This window comes from Carya illinoinensis, chromosome 1, assembly GCF_018687715.1.
Source record: "Carya illinoinensis cultivar Pawnee chromosome 1, C.illinoinensisPawnee_v1, whole genome shotgun sequence".
Classification (NCBI taxonomy): domain Eukaryota; kingdom Viridiplantae; phylum Streptophyta; class Magnoliopsida; order Fagales; family Juglandaceae; genus Carya; species Carya illinoinensis.
Window position 1 is genome coordinate 12,622,441 of NC_056752.1, and position 17,781 is coordinate 12,640,221.

Genomic DNA, 17,781 nt, shown 5'->3' on the forward strand with positions numbered 1-17,781 from the left:
GAATTGTTGATAATTTTTATCTCGTCTTTCATATCATCTCATCTCCTTTCTAAATATCATTTAAATACAAATATTTTTAAATTAATTATTATAAAATTTTCAAATTAATCATTACAATTTTTTAAATTTTCAAATAAAATATAAAACACAATTCAATTTTTTCAAATCTCAAAATAAATATAATATTAAAAAATTATATTCTAACAATATTATAATTTTATAATATTTTTATTTAATTTTTTTCTCTTATTTTCTAGTGAAATTTAAAGAAAAAAATCTATATTATAACTATTTTAGGGGAGATTTAGATAATTAGTTGAGATGAGATTAAAGTTGAAAATTGAATAAAATATTGTTAAAATATTGTTATTATTTTAAGATTTAAAAAAATTGAATTCTTTATTATATTTTATGTATAAATTTAAAAAATTATAATGATCAGATGATCAGATCATAAGTTGGGAGAACTTTTATCTCCAAACTAGACTTTAGAGTTTTCAAATAAAAAGTAAATGTAAATATTTTAAATAATATTCTATTCCCTCTTAGATTTTAAGATGTCACCTATACTCGTTGAAATGTTGTATTTAAGTGGTTTTATATGTCTACCGCTTAGATGAATAGCCACTAAAAATATATCAAATAAACAAATGAAATTATGTACGTCAATAAAATCCAACTTTCCCAATATGTAACAAGCCATACATATTCATCTAAACCACATCACAAGAAATTCGAACTCATTCATAAATACAAAAACTCGTGTATATATACCATGTACCAAATTGTTGCAAGCCCTATCTCAAATCCAATTTCAGAAAAATCTTTGCGCCATGCAGTTCATTTATGATTAGAATTAGATATTTTTGTTTCAATATATAGGGGTGTGCATCCGGACCGGATTTTTTTCCGGTCTGGTCCGGAAATCCAGAATCCGAGCGATTGAAAAAAACCCAAATCCGGTTTTATAACCCGGTTATCCGTAACCAGGTTATACACTTTTTTTATTTTTTTCTCTCTTTTGAAAACGACACCGTTCCTGCTAGGTTTAGTAACTTTAGCTCATTTTCCTCTACACTCTACAATCGCCGTCTCTGAGTCACTCTCGGTCTCTCTCGAATCCTCTTCTTCTTCTTCTGTTCTTCAGACTCTCTCAAGTTCTCAACTCTGTCCGTCTCTTGTCGCTCATCTCTCAAATCTCAAGTCTCTCAAATCCTCTTCTCTCAACACTCGTCTCTCGTCTCTCGCTTCTTAACTCTCAAGTTTGTTGAATCCAAAACCCTAGTCGTGCGGTATGTTAATCTCTCTCTCTCTCTCTCTCTCTCTCTCTCTCTCTCTCTCTCTCAATTTAGTTGGATTCCTTTTTTCTGGATTGTTGTTTGATTTTCGCTTGGGTCTGTTTGGATTTGTGTTTGATATTCGCTTGGGTTTGTGTTTGATGTTCTGGGTTTAGTATTTTGTGGTTTATATTATGCTTTTTTTTGTTGCTGAAGGTCAGCTGCTCATTTAGTTTATATTATGAATGGTATCATATTGTATAAAAGGTTTAAGATTGATCCTGAAATGTTTGGATTTGTGTTTGATTTTTGCTTGGATTTGTGTTTGATGTTCTAGGTTTAGTATTTTGTGGTTTGAACCTTAGACTTGCTGAAAAGAAATTAAGGTGCGAGCACTGCTTATGGAATGATCAGCAAAACAATGTAAGGAGACAAATAGATTAGAGAGATACAAATTCTTACATAATCTAAAAAGTCCCAATTCTAACAAAACTATATAAACAACTCTCCATTTATGTTACCAATAAATATAAACAAATAGATTGGAATACTTTCAATGATTTGCAAAGAGAGTGGGATTATTGATGTCCCCATAAAGATAACCAAAATTCATAGTGGGATAGAATGTATTTCTTTAGAGGAACCCCACAAGGTGGCTGTGAGTGGGTCCCTCCGATGATTTCAAAGCAGCCCTGCTAAACATGCCAGTGGGTTTGTTGTTGTCTTTGGTTCTTTTTGGCTGTTAAGCAATCACTTAGGCCTCAAGAGTCACTCACAAGCTAATATTGGTACTGTCAATTTATCAAATCTGCATTGAGATTTCAAAATATAAAGTATGTATTTAATAAGAGAAGAAAGACTTGACAGATTATCCTACAATAGCCATTCTGTTGTGGTTTGCTCTCTTATAGTTTTTCAATTTAAACCCAAATGAGGAAAGTGAATGTTTGGGAAAGATTTGGTGTGCTAGCTGACTGGAAGACTGGGTCTTTATTGTTCAAAGCCTCAAGAAGTTCGAGTACATTCAAGACCCTCTGGTGCACCTCTCTCTTTATGTTCATCGTCTTGGTAGAATTATTCTATGTTTAATGGGAATTCAACTAAATTATTCTGTTTGATTAGAAAAAATTATCATTGTCAATTTTATTTTTTAGCTACCCTATAGTTAACCAATCATTTCCCAAAATTCAATTTTTATTTATTTATTGTTGCTGTTTTATTTATTTATTTATTTATTTCTTAGTTGCCTTGTTGAGACTTTGGTTGGGGTTCTTAGAAGTAGAATTTATCGGACAAAAATCAATGGTACTTTCTCATCCTGATAATTATCAAAAGTTGAAGGCTTACTTGCAGCATGATTCTTTAGTCAAATTCTGTCAAAGCACACAATCTTGCATCATCAGTTTAATGGCTATATTTCCTGTAATCAGGTTGTTGGAGGATGCTAGTATGCCCCTTGTGCTGGTCAATGTCCCTTGTGCAGCTTCCTCAATTCCATATTCAACTTTCAAGATGTGAAGAGTAGTAGAATTGTAAATTTTTTTTTTGAAATAGTAGCAGCATTATATTAGTTTAATTAGTTGTAATCTATTATTATTTATTTTGTTCTTTGCAAATTTATGTTTTGCATTGATATGTAAACAAAAATATTATCTATCTTGCATTTTTATTTATTTTGTTCTTTAATTTACTTTTTTATTTTTAATTTATAAAATGTGTTTAAATTATTTTTTAAGTAAATTGGGCAATTGAAACAAGATATCAGATTTTTTTTGTTTTAAGTGCTATATATTCCTTTTTGGAGTTTTAAAGTCTAAAGAAAAAAAAAAAACCCGGATGAAACCCGGTTATAACCCGGATATCCGGGTTTTAAGGAAAAATTTGCAAAAAAAGGGGATATCCGGTTATAATCCGGATATCCAGATTAAACCCGGTTATTCGCCCGGATTGGAATCTGGATGAATCCGGGCGGATAACCGCCCGGTTTTTAGAAACCGGATCCGAATCCGGATCCGGTTGAACACCCCTACAATATAATATAATTTAAACCTCAGGCTGGGTTTGGATGGTGAAAGTATTTCAGAATACTCCACAACTATTTATTATTTTATCATTTTCTTTTACTTACTTTTTAGTATTTTATACTACTATTAACTACTATTCAATACTTTTTCATTACTTTTACACTATTATTTATAAAATATCTTAGATCATCTCATTGCATATCATCCACGAGCTATGTTGTCTTTACACATACGATTGAATAACCTCGGAGTTAAGTCAAGTGGCCCTATCACCTTTTGAGAATGAGGATAACGACATGACCTTATACTAACAGGAGCACCACTGGGTAAAGGGGAAAGTTTATGATAGTGCATGGCATCTTCTAGATGGTAATTTATTAAAATTTTGAAATATGTAATTGAATTTATTAAATTCCTGTGTTGTGGGTTTAGGATGTGCAGCTCGTAAGGCTCCATTTGATTTTACACACCATTTTATCTTATTTCATCTCAATAATTTAAGATTGTTCAACTGTAGCTAGTGAATAGCGAAAACATTAGGAACCAGGCGAGGAAGCTGACGGGCTGGGTCATGTTTTTAAAAAAGATCCAAGTACTTGGGTTTTAAACTCGTACCCAAACCAAGAAGGTCGGGGTTTTGCAACCCTTCAGCCCAGGTTTGATCTAGACTAGAACTCAAAATTGGAATCTAGTTTTTCTGGATTCTAGACTGAGCCAGCCCAAATGAATAGTGCTACTCAACATTTAAATACCATTTAAACATAAACATTTTTTAATTTTAAATTTTTTATTTTTTTATCTAGTCATTACAACTTTCCGAAACTTAAAAAAAATACAAAAATAATTCAAAGTTTTCAAAACACAAAATAAAATAAATATTAAAAAATTATATTCTAACAATATTTCAATTTTATAATATTTTTATTTAACTTCTGCTCTCTCATTTCTCAAAACTCCATAAAATATCTTAATTCAAACAATTTAACTACTATTTACAAATTATCTCATTTTTATTAACATATTTCACATCTCATATATGCGACAAAATGAGGCAGTCTTACTACCAGGCACTTTATTTCCATGCAACTCCACATCTTTTGTGCCTCACGAGAACTTCATTGTCAACCTTGAAAAATCAAACAAAATAGGTACTAGACTTCATCCCATCCTTCAAGAGTGTAATGATTTCTCATAGAAAGGTGTAAAATCAAGGAGGAGGAAAAAAAATAAAAAAAGGGGGATATAGGTATGTCAGGGTTTTTTCCCCTTCTTCTTTCGGGCCCTAGCATGGGCCAACCAAGGAGCAAGAAGAAAGACCCATGACCCGACAAAAATGGGTCTCTCAAATCGACTCAATGGCAATCCCAAGGGACGGGACGCGCTGACCTGGCAGCTCCTCGAGCAACACCCAACCTTCAAGTACATGTTCGCATGGGCCAACGAGAAATAAGGAGGAACCTTTGATTCTCCAACATACATAGCTTCATCAACGGGCCACGAGAAACACCAACAAGACAAGGCCACACAGAGTGCCATGTCACATTAATGGCAGCTCAACTCGAGCCATGCGTCGCATTAATGCTACTGTCTCAAAGGCACGCAGCAGTAATAAGACTGGCAATAAAGAACATTGATAAAGACAAGAGTCCCACTGGAGTAGAGACGATCTGTCCCCTCTCAAGCATAGGTATAAATAGTCATCCCTAGGTACGAGGAAATCTTGCTAGCTCTCTTGATTTCTCTTAGTGATTACTTACAAACATTAGAGAAGTCTTATATTGGCTTAGGCATCGGAGGCTCCTCGGGCCCAAGGTCACCCTCCCCAAGCTTCATCTTCATCTTCCTCAAGGCCCCAGGGCACCATTTGTGGGATGACGTCATGTTTCATATGTTGTTGGGCCAAGTTCTAGTGACTCAGGTCTTCAACGCTAGGACTACAAAGCAAGAGAAGATGAAGCTTAGCGAGGGGAATGTAGAAGATATGAATGGACGAGGAAAACACAATATGAAAAAGAAAATGAGGGGAGGCCCCATCAAGTTCATAAAAAGAAGGAAGAATAACCCATGATGGGAAGGTGAAAGGGGTAGTTCGAATTTTGGGAAGCAAGCGCAACGAGGCAACGGAAAGATGAAGAGCCATTCAAAGCGATTGAAGGGACACCATCTCAATAGTCGCTGCCTTTGGGAAGCATGCTACCAAAGGCCAAGCTAAAACATCATTAGGGAAGTAACAACAATAGTCACTTCGGACCGCGAAGTTGGCCACTCCTTCTACAAGCGGCCATGGGCACGATAGTGAAACTAGGCACTATGTTGAATTCCCATCGGGCTAACTATAAGGCATTTTTTTCCTTCTTCTTTCGGGCCCTAGCATGGGCCAACCAGGGAGCAAGAAGAAAGACCCATGATCCGACCAAAATGGGCCCCTCAGCCAGACCCACAGGCAATCCTGGGGGAGGGACATGTCGACCTGGAAGCTCCTCGAGCGACGCCCGAACTTCAAGTACTTGTCCGCATAGGCCAATAAGAAATAAGGAGGAACCTTTGATTCTCTAACATAGCTTCATCAATGAGCCACAAGAAACACCAACAAGACAAGGCCAGACAGAGAACCACGTCGTATTAATGGTGTCATTGTAGAGGCATGCCACATTAATAAGACTAGCAATAAAAATATGATAAGAACAAGGGCTCCACGGGAGCAGAGAGGATCTATCACCCCTCAAGAACCAATATAAATAGCCATTCTCAGGTACAAAGAAACCTCCCTGGCTCTCTCGATGATTACTTACAAACATCCAAGAAGTCTTTTACTAACTTAGGCATTGGAGATTCCTCAGCCCCAAGGCTACTCTCCCCAAGCTTCATCTTCTCTGTGTTTTGCAGGCCTAGCATTGAAGACCCGAGTCTTTGTAACTTGGTCGAAAGTCATACAAAACATGACGTTAACATGGGAAGTTCGTAAAGTAAACGAGAGAATTAGATAGATAATGAAATACTTTCATTAAACAATGGACTAGTTTCAGGAAATCCAAAGATTCCAAACCTCCATGCAAGGCACTTGGACAAAAATCCCTTCCTAGCCATCCTATCTTTTTTCAGTAATGATATAAGCAATCTTTTTTTATAATTATTTTATAATTATATCTTAAAATGAAGTTATAAAGTTTTTAATTATTTTAAAAAAAGTATCCCACATTTAAATTATACTTATATAAATAAAATATAAAAAAATGATTATTTCTTTATACTTTTTAATTTCTTATCATATTTGGGTTGATAAGCGAAATAAGTGTAAGAATGGGCTGCAAACATACAAATATAACGTAGCAAGAATGCTGAAATGCACTATTTCATCATTACTTGAGTTCCCCAAACTCCTGATACTTCCATTCCTGCCTAGATGAATCCACGCGCTACAGCCTGAGTCATCTTCATCCTTTTACAAAATACCCATAACAATGTCACCTTTGAAAGTACTTGGCCTACAAGTTGCGGGTATTTTTTTTCTTGGCAAACATATTATAAATATAAAGGGATATGGGGCCAATGACTTGACCCTCACCCATTTCCCATAATGGGAAGCCACTTGAAGTGGTTTTGTTATAGTCCAAAAACGGACTGTAAGACTATGATTGGAAGTTGCAATAAAGTGTTGTTTTCTATATTTTGCTAGTCTAAACTAGTTGCCAGATACTTCCACTATCTCTTTCCCATTGGTTAGAGAAAGAAAAAACATAGGGAAGTAGCAAGCTGGAGATGCACCAATTTGCTAGCGGATGACTGCCTGGGACAGTGGTGGTGCATAGGAGCCACACGCCACTAGGGTTATGCAAATCCTCTACCAACTCTGACTTTGTCCGACTTATGCTCCGATTTCAACTCTAACGGAGTCGTAGTATTCGAAATTCAGAGTCGGAGTCGGAGTTCCTCTAAGAATGCATGTCAAAGTCAAAGTCAAAATTCAGAGGCATGTAGAGCTTCGAACTCCGACTCCGAACTCCAACTCCAAACTCTAACTTTTTTATTTTAAAAAATAAAAAAGACCAGGTGTAAAACGATGTTGTTTTACATATGGATTTTTTTTTTAATAAATCCAACTAAACGACATCGCTCCATTTCATGTGGAATGACATCGTTTTGTTCACATAGGGGTCCAAAATGCAAGACCCTAATTCTTCCTTCTTCCTCTCACTTTTTCCCTTCTTCTCTATTCTCTCTCTATTTCTCTCTTCCCGTATGTTCTATGCCATTTGTCATCGTCCTACCATCTTCACAAGCCCAAGCCCACCATAGAATATATTTTAGCGTTCCAAATTTTGGGGGTTTTGTTGCCATGATTTCATTGTAAATGTAATTTAATGATGCAGTTGATTTTGTTGTTTGAGGGCTACCTAATTTTGAGTTTTGTGGTGGATTATTGTGGAGTTTTGATTTTTAGGCTACCTAATGATGTAGTACTCTGAATAAACATCATAGTAGAATTCAAGAGTCTTAATTTCCCTTATGATCGGGATTGGTACATGTCCAAAAGTCTAGATCTAAATTCTACAATAATGGCTTCTAATTCTAGAGAAGAATCATTGTATGCACTTGACAACATACCATTTTGTTGATGTAGCCGACTTACCTTTTTTCCCCCCACGCCATGATGCAAGCACATTAGAATCATTTAAATAATTCATCAGAAATTCATCAAATTAGATATGTCTGCTACATGAAATATAAGTGCATTATATATATATATATATATATGACCATATAAAAAGTATGTATGCCATCATCATGGTAAAGGTTGTAGAGTTAATGCATTTCCCAGATGAACTTCATGGATCTACAACATAAGTTGTGGTGATGACTAGTTATCTCTACTGGCCCCATTGTTGACAATGGGTTTTTAACTTCAAATGGAATGCTTAGAAACTAGAACCATTTGACTAAAGTGTGCATTGTTTCCTCTTGAAAAGGGGTAGGCCATTTTCCACCTCATGCATATGATTTTCCCATGGACCCACTAGCCATTTTCCATTAACTGGTCTTTTCTACCGTTTTCAAATAGGCCAATAGATGAAAATGTTTTCCTAGAAAATATTCTTGGCTAAAACAAACATACTTTAATCTACTCACTTGTGTTTCATGCATTCTAACTCACTTGAAAGGTGTCTTTTTGCCTCATGCTACCATTTTATCAGTTTATAATTAGCATTGTCATGACATGTTTCTTTAATAGGATTGAATCATTAATAAAAATATATATATATATATATATATGTTTTATTCTTTCTGTAATGTTCTCTTTCCAAATGTGATTTTGATTGTTTGCCATAGTTCTTTTTTGTTCTTTTAAAATTTAAAAGTATTTCTATTTCATTATTTCTCCATTAATGCTCATTTATTTCATTAAGTTTTACATCATGTAATCTTTTATTGATGGAAAATATAACATGATTCATGAGCATGGTCTGTGTTATGGAAGAGTTTCACTCATTGTACTAAAGACAAAAACTGAATGATTTTATATGTATATGTGCATGCATCTGCATGTATCTACAGCTTGGAAATGGCTGCAGCTATCTGCACTACTACTGTAGTAATTTTGGACCTTTTGAGACTTTTGCCACCGATTGTCAGGGTATACTAGTCTCATATATAGGACGTGTAGATTGAGTTCACTAAAACACTGAACGAGTTTTAGTGTTTTTGTCTCTTGTCTCTCAGCCCTTAGTCATTACCCCCCCCCCCCTTCCCAAGATCTCAAATACCTCCCGAAATTGAGCAAGCCCTTCGTCTTCTTTGATAACCAACACCACAACCACCACAACCTTAGCCCTCTTGAGGAAGCCAAGCCCATTGCGGAAACCCTTAGTCCACAAGCCCTCGGTCTGTTCAAACCACCAATGCAAAGCACTCTGTCCCCTTTGTCTTCTTTGACAGCCAAGTGAAGCGCACCCCTTAGTCCCCTTTGTCTTCTTCGATATCCAAGCGAAGCACACCACAGCCACCACGACCTTAGCCCTCTAGAGGAGGCCAAGCCCATTGTGGCATCCCTCAGTCCCCAAGCCATCGGTCCGTTCAAACCATTGAGTGGAGCCCTTAATCCACCGACGCTAGGGCTGGGCTTCGACTCCGACTCCTTTCAGAGTCAGAGTTCAACTCCGATCAGAGTTTGGAACTCAGATCGAGGTATGATTGGGCCAAGGCCCACCTCTGATTTAGAAGGCCCAATTCCAAAGCCCCATGTCCAATCGAAAGGCCCAACCACCTAATTAACTTCTAATTTCGAAAAAATGATGTAAAAAAATCATAAAAAAACTTAAATACAAATGACAATGATTAAATTACATATATTACAAAACCAAAAAGTAGTAATTGAACATTGAAAAGCACAATAATATAATATGACAATATAAATTAAAATTGAGTAAGGAATAAAGTCTTGATTCTTGAAGTTGAAGCCACTACTAGTCATCCTAATAAGCTTTTATTAGCAAAATAATACATCCAAAATACTTTAAAAAATATAGTATGAATTATGAAATAATCAACAATATTTTAAATTATTTAAATATACTAATATAGTGCTTGAATAGCATCACTACAATCTACAACACATGAACACTCATCCATGTCACTTGTAAGACTCTCAAGTCCCAATCATCACTCATCCGCAATTATGTTAGGGTTTGCAAGTAGATCTACAAAATCATAAAAACTAGAAGTTAAATAATTAAAACATTATAAATATTTAAATTATTATTTAAAAGCATATAAAGTTACATGATTCAAGCATATAGCTTTCAGGATCAGTGATATCTAGTTCAATGGGCATTTCACATAGCCAGTTCTGTGTGCAAATGAGGGCCTCCACAGTTTTCGATGATAATGAATTTTGATAAGCATCCAACACACGACCTCTAATGTTAAACGCAGACTCAGAGGCAACCATAGTGATAGGAATAGTTAGTAGATCTTGGGCTATTAAAGAAAGAATATGAAACTTGATAGAATTAACCTTCCACCAAATTAATAACTGAAATGCATCACTAGGTGCCTTGACATCTTCCATCAAATAGCACTCAACCTCATACAACATAATATTCCTTGATGCACGCCTTTGATGATATCGCTGCACCAATGGTGATGAAAGATCTACACCTCTATAATCATAGGAAGATATCGAGCTGGTCGGGTGTGAGGAGCTATGGCCACCACTTGCTGGAGTAAGCTAACCACTATTGTTGCAATGGCTATATAAGTCATCAATATCCTTTCTTAGCTCTCTAATAAACTCTTCAACATTCTTTTCCCCAGGGATGTCAATAACCAAAAATTCTATAATTTCCAACTTATATCGGGGGTCAAGGATTGTAGCCACAAGTAATAATTTATTTATCTTCACAATATCCCTCCAATATTTATCATATTTGGATGTCATCCTCATAGCCATAGCAAATAACAATCTCTCAATGTTAGCATGACTTTGTTCCAAGTGGTCATGAATCCTCAAAAGCTCGTCGAAGTACAAGTTCATAGTACAATATTTGGATCCAAATATCCTCATAGTTGTATCATAAAACAATTTCAAAAAATCAACAAAACACTTCATATTGGCTTAATCAACTGCATTCGGCGCACCAAGCCCCCTTTCCCCCAGTAGACTCCATCAAAGCATACCTCAGCCCCCCATCCTCGACCTCTATCCGTTGGAACGCTCTTTCATACTTATGCACCACTTCCAACATCATATATGTTGAGTTTTATCGAGTCGAAATGTCCAAGCACAATATGGCAGAACATAAAATCTAAAACTATTCGGCTATCGCCTTAAACTTGCCAAGCCTCTGGGTGGAAGCCCTCACATATTTTACAATGTTGTAGACTTTGGTAATGAAATCATCAACCTCTTTCAACCTCTCAATAACTATGAGATTGATGATATGAGTACAACATCGAACATGTATAAAGTCATTTCCACAAATGATATCATCTTTTACCACCGTATTCTTCTTGAACCACTCAATTGCAGTGTTATTAGCACTAGCATTGTCAACTGTGATACATAAGATTTTTTTGACTTTTTTAATTCCCCAATCCTGAATACAATCATCCATCATTGCACCAATAGATTCAACCTTATGATCAACAATTTCTTTAAATTCAATTATCTGCTTATGCAACGTCCACTCACTGTCTACAAAGTGGGTTGTGATACACATGTAGCCCACACTATATGGACGTCCATGTATCAGTGGAAATAACACTTTCTGGCCAGTCCAACTAAACATCTCCTTCATTTCTGCCTTCTCCTTCGCATGCCTCTTCAAACAATCTCGCATAACCATATACCATAAAGGCATGGGAAAATGTGGCTCATGAGTGCGCACAAATTTGTTGAAGCTTTTTTTGTCAACTGTGGTAAAAGGCATCTCATTAGTAATAATCAGCACTATAAGTAGTTCCTGCAACATCTTCTCGCTATATTGAGGGATTTTAAGCTTTTTAACATGCATATTGGCACCATCAGTTGCCATTTAAGTTTCATAACTGAGCTTGGTTTGATCAATGACTGCCAATCCCTTTGCAATCTTATACTACTGGCAACCATTTAGATGTGTTATTAATACATTGGTGCCTTGCTTCTTCGAATGGCAACCACAAAGTTGTCCACAGTGGTGGCATCTTGCTTGTGGGTTCTCACAATTATCAAGAATTTTAGTGAAATGTTCCCATGTCCATGATCATTTTTTATAAGCCCGTGATGGTCGATCATGCTCATTCTCAATAGGCATCTCCTCTTCTTCATTAAACATATCCTCATCTTCTCCTTCTATATCCATTGGGAGTCGACTACTTGTGTGTTTTTCTCCATGCCCTAAGCTGCAATATCCATCTCACAAAACCATAAATTCACATATCTTAGTACACAAGAAGAATGTCCACTATGGAAGGAAAAATAGACCTTGAAATGATAACCAAGAAGTTGAGCGAGGGCGATGGCAAAACAAAGAAACACTAGAGCAATATCGTTGGATTCAAATCAGATTTGCTTGGTTCAACGAGCTCGCAGGGAGCGGTAGTGCTAGGCAGGTGAAAGAGCATCATTCTGTGGAAATGATGAGAGAAACGGTATTGCTAGGTGGCGCTGAGTATGACGTTGCTGTCGAGGGAAGAGGCCAGGTCTTTCTCGGGTTGATTTCGAAATGGGAATGAAACTACAAACCATTTTCAAATCCTAACAAAATGCATCTTTTGTGTTAAAAAATAGTAAAAATAGAAAGATAGAACTAGCCAAGTGGTGAGTGCATTGTGTGCGCTGCTACAATGGTTGCCCTGTAAAAGAACTCATAGGAGAAAAGGTGGCCCTGCCATGTTGTAAACACTGCCTTACCACTCCCGGCCATTTATAGTGTTACCTTTTGGCAAATGGTGGAAGGGGAGGAAAACATGGAAAAGGAAGCAGGTGGGGGGCATTATTTTACCTAGAGATGATGGTCCTCAAAACTCAAAATCATTAGTGCTACTTCCCAAAACATCCATCACTCACACACTCACACTCAAAAGGAGATAGCTCAGACAATGGACATGTATAGACCACCCACTGCATGCATGCCACTGCTCTGATCTCACAAAAATAGATTAGTCTAGTTTTTGAAATGACACTTTTGAGGAGAAAACATATATGCATTTGAATATAGATATCAAATTGTGAGTTTTTTTGTGAAAATAATATGAATAGAAGAACTTTGTTTGCATGATGCACCTATCATATTGTGAGTTTTTTTTAAGAAACAACGGAAGTTCTTCATCAGATTAATTATCGAGTGTAACATGTTTATCTCCAAGGTAATAGTTCGGCTGATTTTCTGGCTTGTATGGGTGTGGATAGCACTTCAAATTCTTGGGATAGCATACATGACTTGCCAAGGGAGATGAGAGGCATGTTGATATTGGATTATTTGGGATTGCCTTATCTAATATTGTAATTTTTTTATTGGGTAGTTTTTTTTTTTTTTGGTTATTATGGGATTGTTTTTTATGTGATTATGATTTTGTAAGGATATTCCTCTCACAAAAGTGAGGCTTTGTAAATAAAGAGGTTACCTCTATTAAAAACAAAAAAGAAAAAAGAAAAAAAGGTTATGAGTTTTTTATGATCTATCATATTGCCACACTTTGTTTCCAATCTTTTCCATATATATTTATGCAGTACATGTTTTTTTTTCTAATTTGTTTACTTCAAATTTATTCTTTTAACACACTTGATTGTGATATGGATGGTACACCTAGTGGATACGATCATTTACAAGGGGATGTAGCAGATGCCAGAGTTCCTACACTGCTAGAGTAAATGAAAATTTGTATTTCTATTCTCATTGTTAGGAATAAGGCTTAGTCTCTCTTTATATACATGGTTTTGACAAAAGAATATTCCTAATAACAGAAAAGTTACAGCTAGCAAAGATGTACACAACAGCATGCACAATACGTGCTACAATAGATGATTGGTTGCAGGCAACCTTGTGAGTACAAATATTCTAGAGGATTTTGTCAAGTGCTGCATATGAGTGGAATCTACTACAGTGCTTCATTTACTAGCTGTGTGCGTTTCATCATCATGGATTGCAGACTTTGTATGGGCTGCATGTGCATGCATTACTCTAACAGACCCCATCAAGTCAAGCGGAAGATATTTCAAGCGCAGATTGGAATGAAGATGATGAAATTGTGTGGTAGAAAGAGGCTTTGGAAGCACATCGGCTAACTGATCTTTGCCTAAAATGAATGGCACAGTGAGGGATTTATTGATGACCCAATCCTTGACAAAGTGGAAATCAAATTCCACATGCTTTATACGAGCATGAAATACTGGGTTGGATGAGAGATATATTGCCCCTAAATTATCATATTAAAGAAGAGGAGCAGTCATGAGGGTTAGACCAAGGTCTCAGCATAGATGTTGCACCCATATGATCTTGGCAATGGCGTTTGCAATAGATTTAAACTCATCCTCGGCGTATGATCTTGCGATTGTGGGTTTCTTTTCAGAGGACCATGAGAGGATCCAGAGTAAATGAGATAAGCACTTGTGGAACGTCTATCATCAATACACCCGACCCAATCTACATATATGAGTGTAGTTAGATTTATAGTTGCAAATCTAGAGAAAAATAAAACAAGTTTAGATATATGCTTGAGGAATCTTGAAATTCGCTTCACAACTTTCCAGTGAGGGACTCTCAATGCATGCATGTATTGACAAACTTTGCTTGTGGCAAAGGCAAGGTTAGGTCGGGTGAATGAAAGATACTGCAAGGAGCCTATGGTACTTTTGTAGAGGGATTGATCTTCAAATAAGTTTCCCTCATGCATACTTAACTTTTTGAATGTTGCCATAGGGGTCTTAGACAGCCTAGCTGATTCTATGTTTGTTCTTTTTAGTAAGTCTACAACATACTTTGCTTGAGTAAGTAGTAGTCCCTCACTTGTGGAAGTTTCCTCAATTCCTAGGAAGAAATGGAGGCTGCCAAGATCAGTTATGTGGATCTCCAGCTGTAAGGCTTGTAGAAGATCAGTTATGAGTGTCATATTAGAGCCGATGATGAGTAAATCATCAACATATACAAGAACATAAACTATATTAGTTCCACATATTCGAATGAACAAAGAAGAGTCAGCAGATGAGATATTAAATCCAAGGTCCACTAATTTCTGACTAAGATGAGAGTACCAAGCTCAGGGAGACTGTTTCAAGCCATAAATGGCTTTCCGAAACTTGCACACATTAGTGGGGAATTGAGGATGGGCAAAGCTAGGAGGCTGTGCCATGAAGACAGTTTCAAAGAGTGATCCATGAAGGAACGCATTCTATACATCATATTGGTGAATTGGCGACCCATTCGACACTGCAGCAATAAGAACTAAGCAGGTGGTTGTGGGTTTGACGACTAGATTGAAGGTCTCTTCATAGTCTATGCCTGATTGTTGCAAGAATCTCTTAGCCACTAGTTGGGCTTTCCATTGTTCAATTGTGGCATCGGCAAAGTGCTTAGTACGAAAGACCCACTTACATGAAATGGTGTTGGTGGCATGAGAAGCAGGGACAAGAGTCCACGTGACATTAGTGATGATGGTATTGAATTCCTTTGACATTGCAGTTCTCCACTTAGGATATTTCTCGACAATGGTACAAAAGGATTTTCAGGTATTGCTGAGGTGGTGGCCAATTGATGGTGCCACTAGTGAATTGTCTTGGGCGTGTTGAACCAACCTGTGAAAGTGTCAAGATGGAACGTGCATGCTACATAACAAGCGGTGAGAGTGGCTGAGAAATTGCAGGCAAGCTAGAGGAGGAAGATGAAGTTGGAATGGGCCTGAGTATTGAAGTAGATGTGGGGTATTTGCCCATATTAGAGTGAAAAAGTGGGAGAGGAACATGAGTGGGCTTAGTGAGGTGAATGGGCTTAGAGGGAGTAGCAAAGGGGAAATGAGACTCATTGAACTTGATATCTTTAGAGAGATATATATATATATATGTGTGTGTGTGTGTGTGTGTGTGTGTGTGTGTGTGTGTGTTGGGTTGGGATTTGGTAACAAATGGATCCATGGTGAGTTGGGTTTTGAGCAAAATAGACATATTCCATGGCCCAATAATCAAATTTATGTGGACTAAAGGGTCGAGTAAGAGACTAGTAGGCCGAGCCAAAGACGTGTAAGGAGCTGAAATCTAGGTCGAATTTGTGATGTGTGTAGAAGGGAGATGCATTAGCGAGTGATGTGGAAGGAAGTAGGTTGATGAGCATTACTGCATGTTGAAATGTGTAAGGTGACTCAGTCTCAAATGTGCTTTTAAGTATAGAAGTGTCAAGTTATATCAAGGATAAGTATAGGATCGTATTCCACAAGGACAAAGGATTTTCAAAGCATTTGTGAAATTTTGTTATAAAAAAGGTATTAACTATGGGAGATGAAAAATAAAATGAAATACAAAGTGAGGAATCATGAAGATGAATTAAGAAAAAAAGTAGGAATTTAATTTCCACGAAAATTAAATCAGAAGTGGAATTAAAGTTTCTAACCAAAGGGGCAAATTAACAAAGACTTGGGTTAGGTATGGGAATATTTTTGTTTCGATTCCTAGATAATTTTTTCTATTAACAATCCAGTCAAAACATTGATAAACAAAAGATAAATAAAAGTTATGCTCAAGTTTTACTGACTCGTAGTCGAATGTGCTTCCAAGTGTAGAAGTGTCAAGTTGTATTAAGGATAAGTCCAGAATCGTATTCCACAGGGACAATGGGTTATCAAAGCGTATAGGAGATTTGTGAGTAACAAATGAATCAAGTATGAGTGATGAAAATAAAATTCAAATGCAATGAAAAAAAGATAATCGAAGTTAAAATAAGAGTTTCTTAAGAAAAACAAATTAACGAACACTTGGGTTGGGTATGAGACTCTCTTTATTTCGGATTCTAGATAATTTTTTCGATTAACAATCCAGTCAAGGCATTGATAAACGGAAGATAAAAAGTTATGCTCAAGCTTTGCAATATTTTTTTTCTAAGGGATTCTCTACTTTACTAGCCGAATATACATTAACAATCAATCGAGAGAAGCCTTGATAATTTTCAAGCTTTGTTGTGCCTTACGTCAACAACAAAACAAGAGCAAGAGCTACAATCTACTTTCAATTCAAATCCGACTAGTAATATAGAGTAATCATCATTTATCGACAAAATATTGCACTATACTAGAATCCAAAACAAATCAAGCTTCATTCCACATCCCAAGTTTCAAAAATTAGCTACACATGATAATTCTAACAACAAAGATTAGTCTAAGTAAAGCCATAACAAAAACGGAGAAGAAATAAAAATAAATAAATAAGACCACAAGCTCCACACCGACTCAACTAAGAACTTAGGAAAGAAAACTGGGCAACTAAAAATAATAATAAAACTGAAAATGAGTCCTCTGAAATAACAACTGAAAAACACTATAACGTAAAGCAAAAAAATGAAACCAGCGCCGCAAGGCCACCGTCGCCCCTGCATCTCTAAAGGAACGAAAATGTGAAAAAAAAAAAGAAAACAGCCAAAAGAACAATGAAACCCGAGAGGAAGAGAGGGCCTTCCGTCCGTCTGAAATCTTAAACTAAAGACTAGTACAATAATAAAAATGAGAGAGTTCTGAAATGAAAAAAAAAAAAAAAGAAACTAAAACAGAAAATTCCCAAAAAAAAAAAATGAAAAAGTAAGTAAATTAAATGCTGAACGGAACGGAAAGAAAGAAGACTGGTGCTGAACGAAATAAAGAAAAAAAAATAAGCAAATGCTAAACGAAAAGAAAAGTAAAAGCCGCATGGTTCTCAACGAAAAGAAACGACTAAGCAAAACTGAACTCTCCAAAAGCTGAAAATGAAAAGTAAAGTCAATGAAAACTTAATGCACTCTAACGTGAATGACAGAAGAAAGAACAAC

General features: G+C 36.3%; 1 long non-coding RNA gene across 1 annotated transcript; it reads left to right on the forward strand.

Moving 5' to 3' along the window:
• Nucleotides 1–1,059: 1,059 nt before the first annotated feature.
• LOC122310963 lies at nt 1,060–2,630 on the forward strand. Its single transcript, XR_006242708.1, has 2 exons — nt 1,060–1,292; nt 2,189–2,630. It is a non-coding gene; the product is annotated as an uncharacterized LOC122310963 (long non-coding RNA).
• The last annotated feature ends 15,151 nt before the right edge of the window (nt 2,631–17,781 follow it).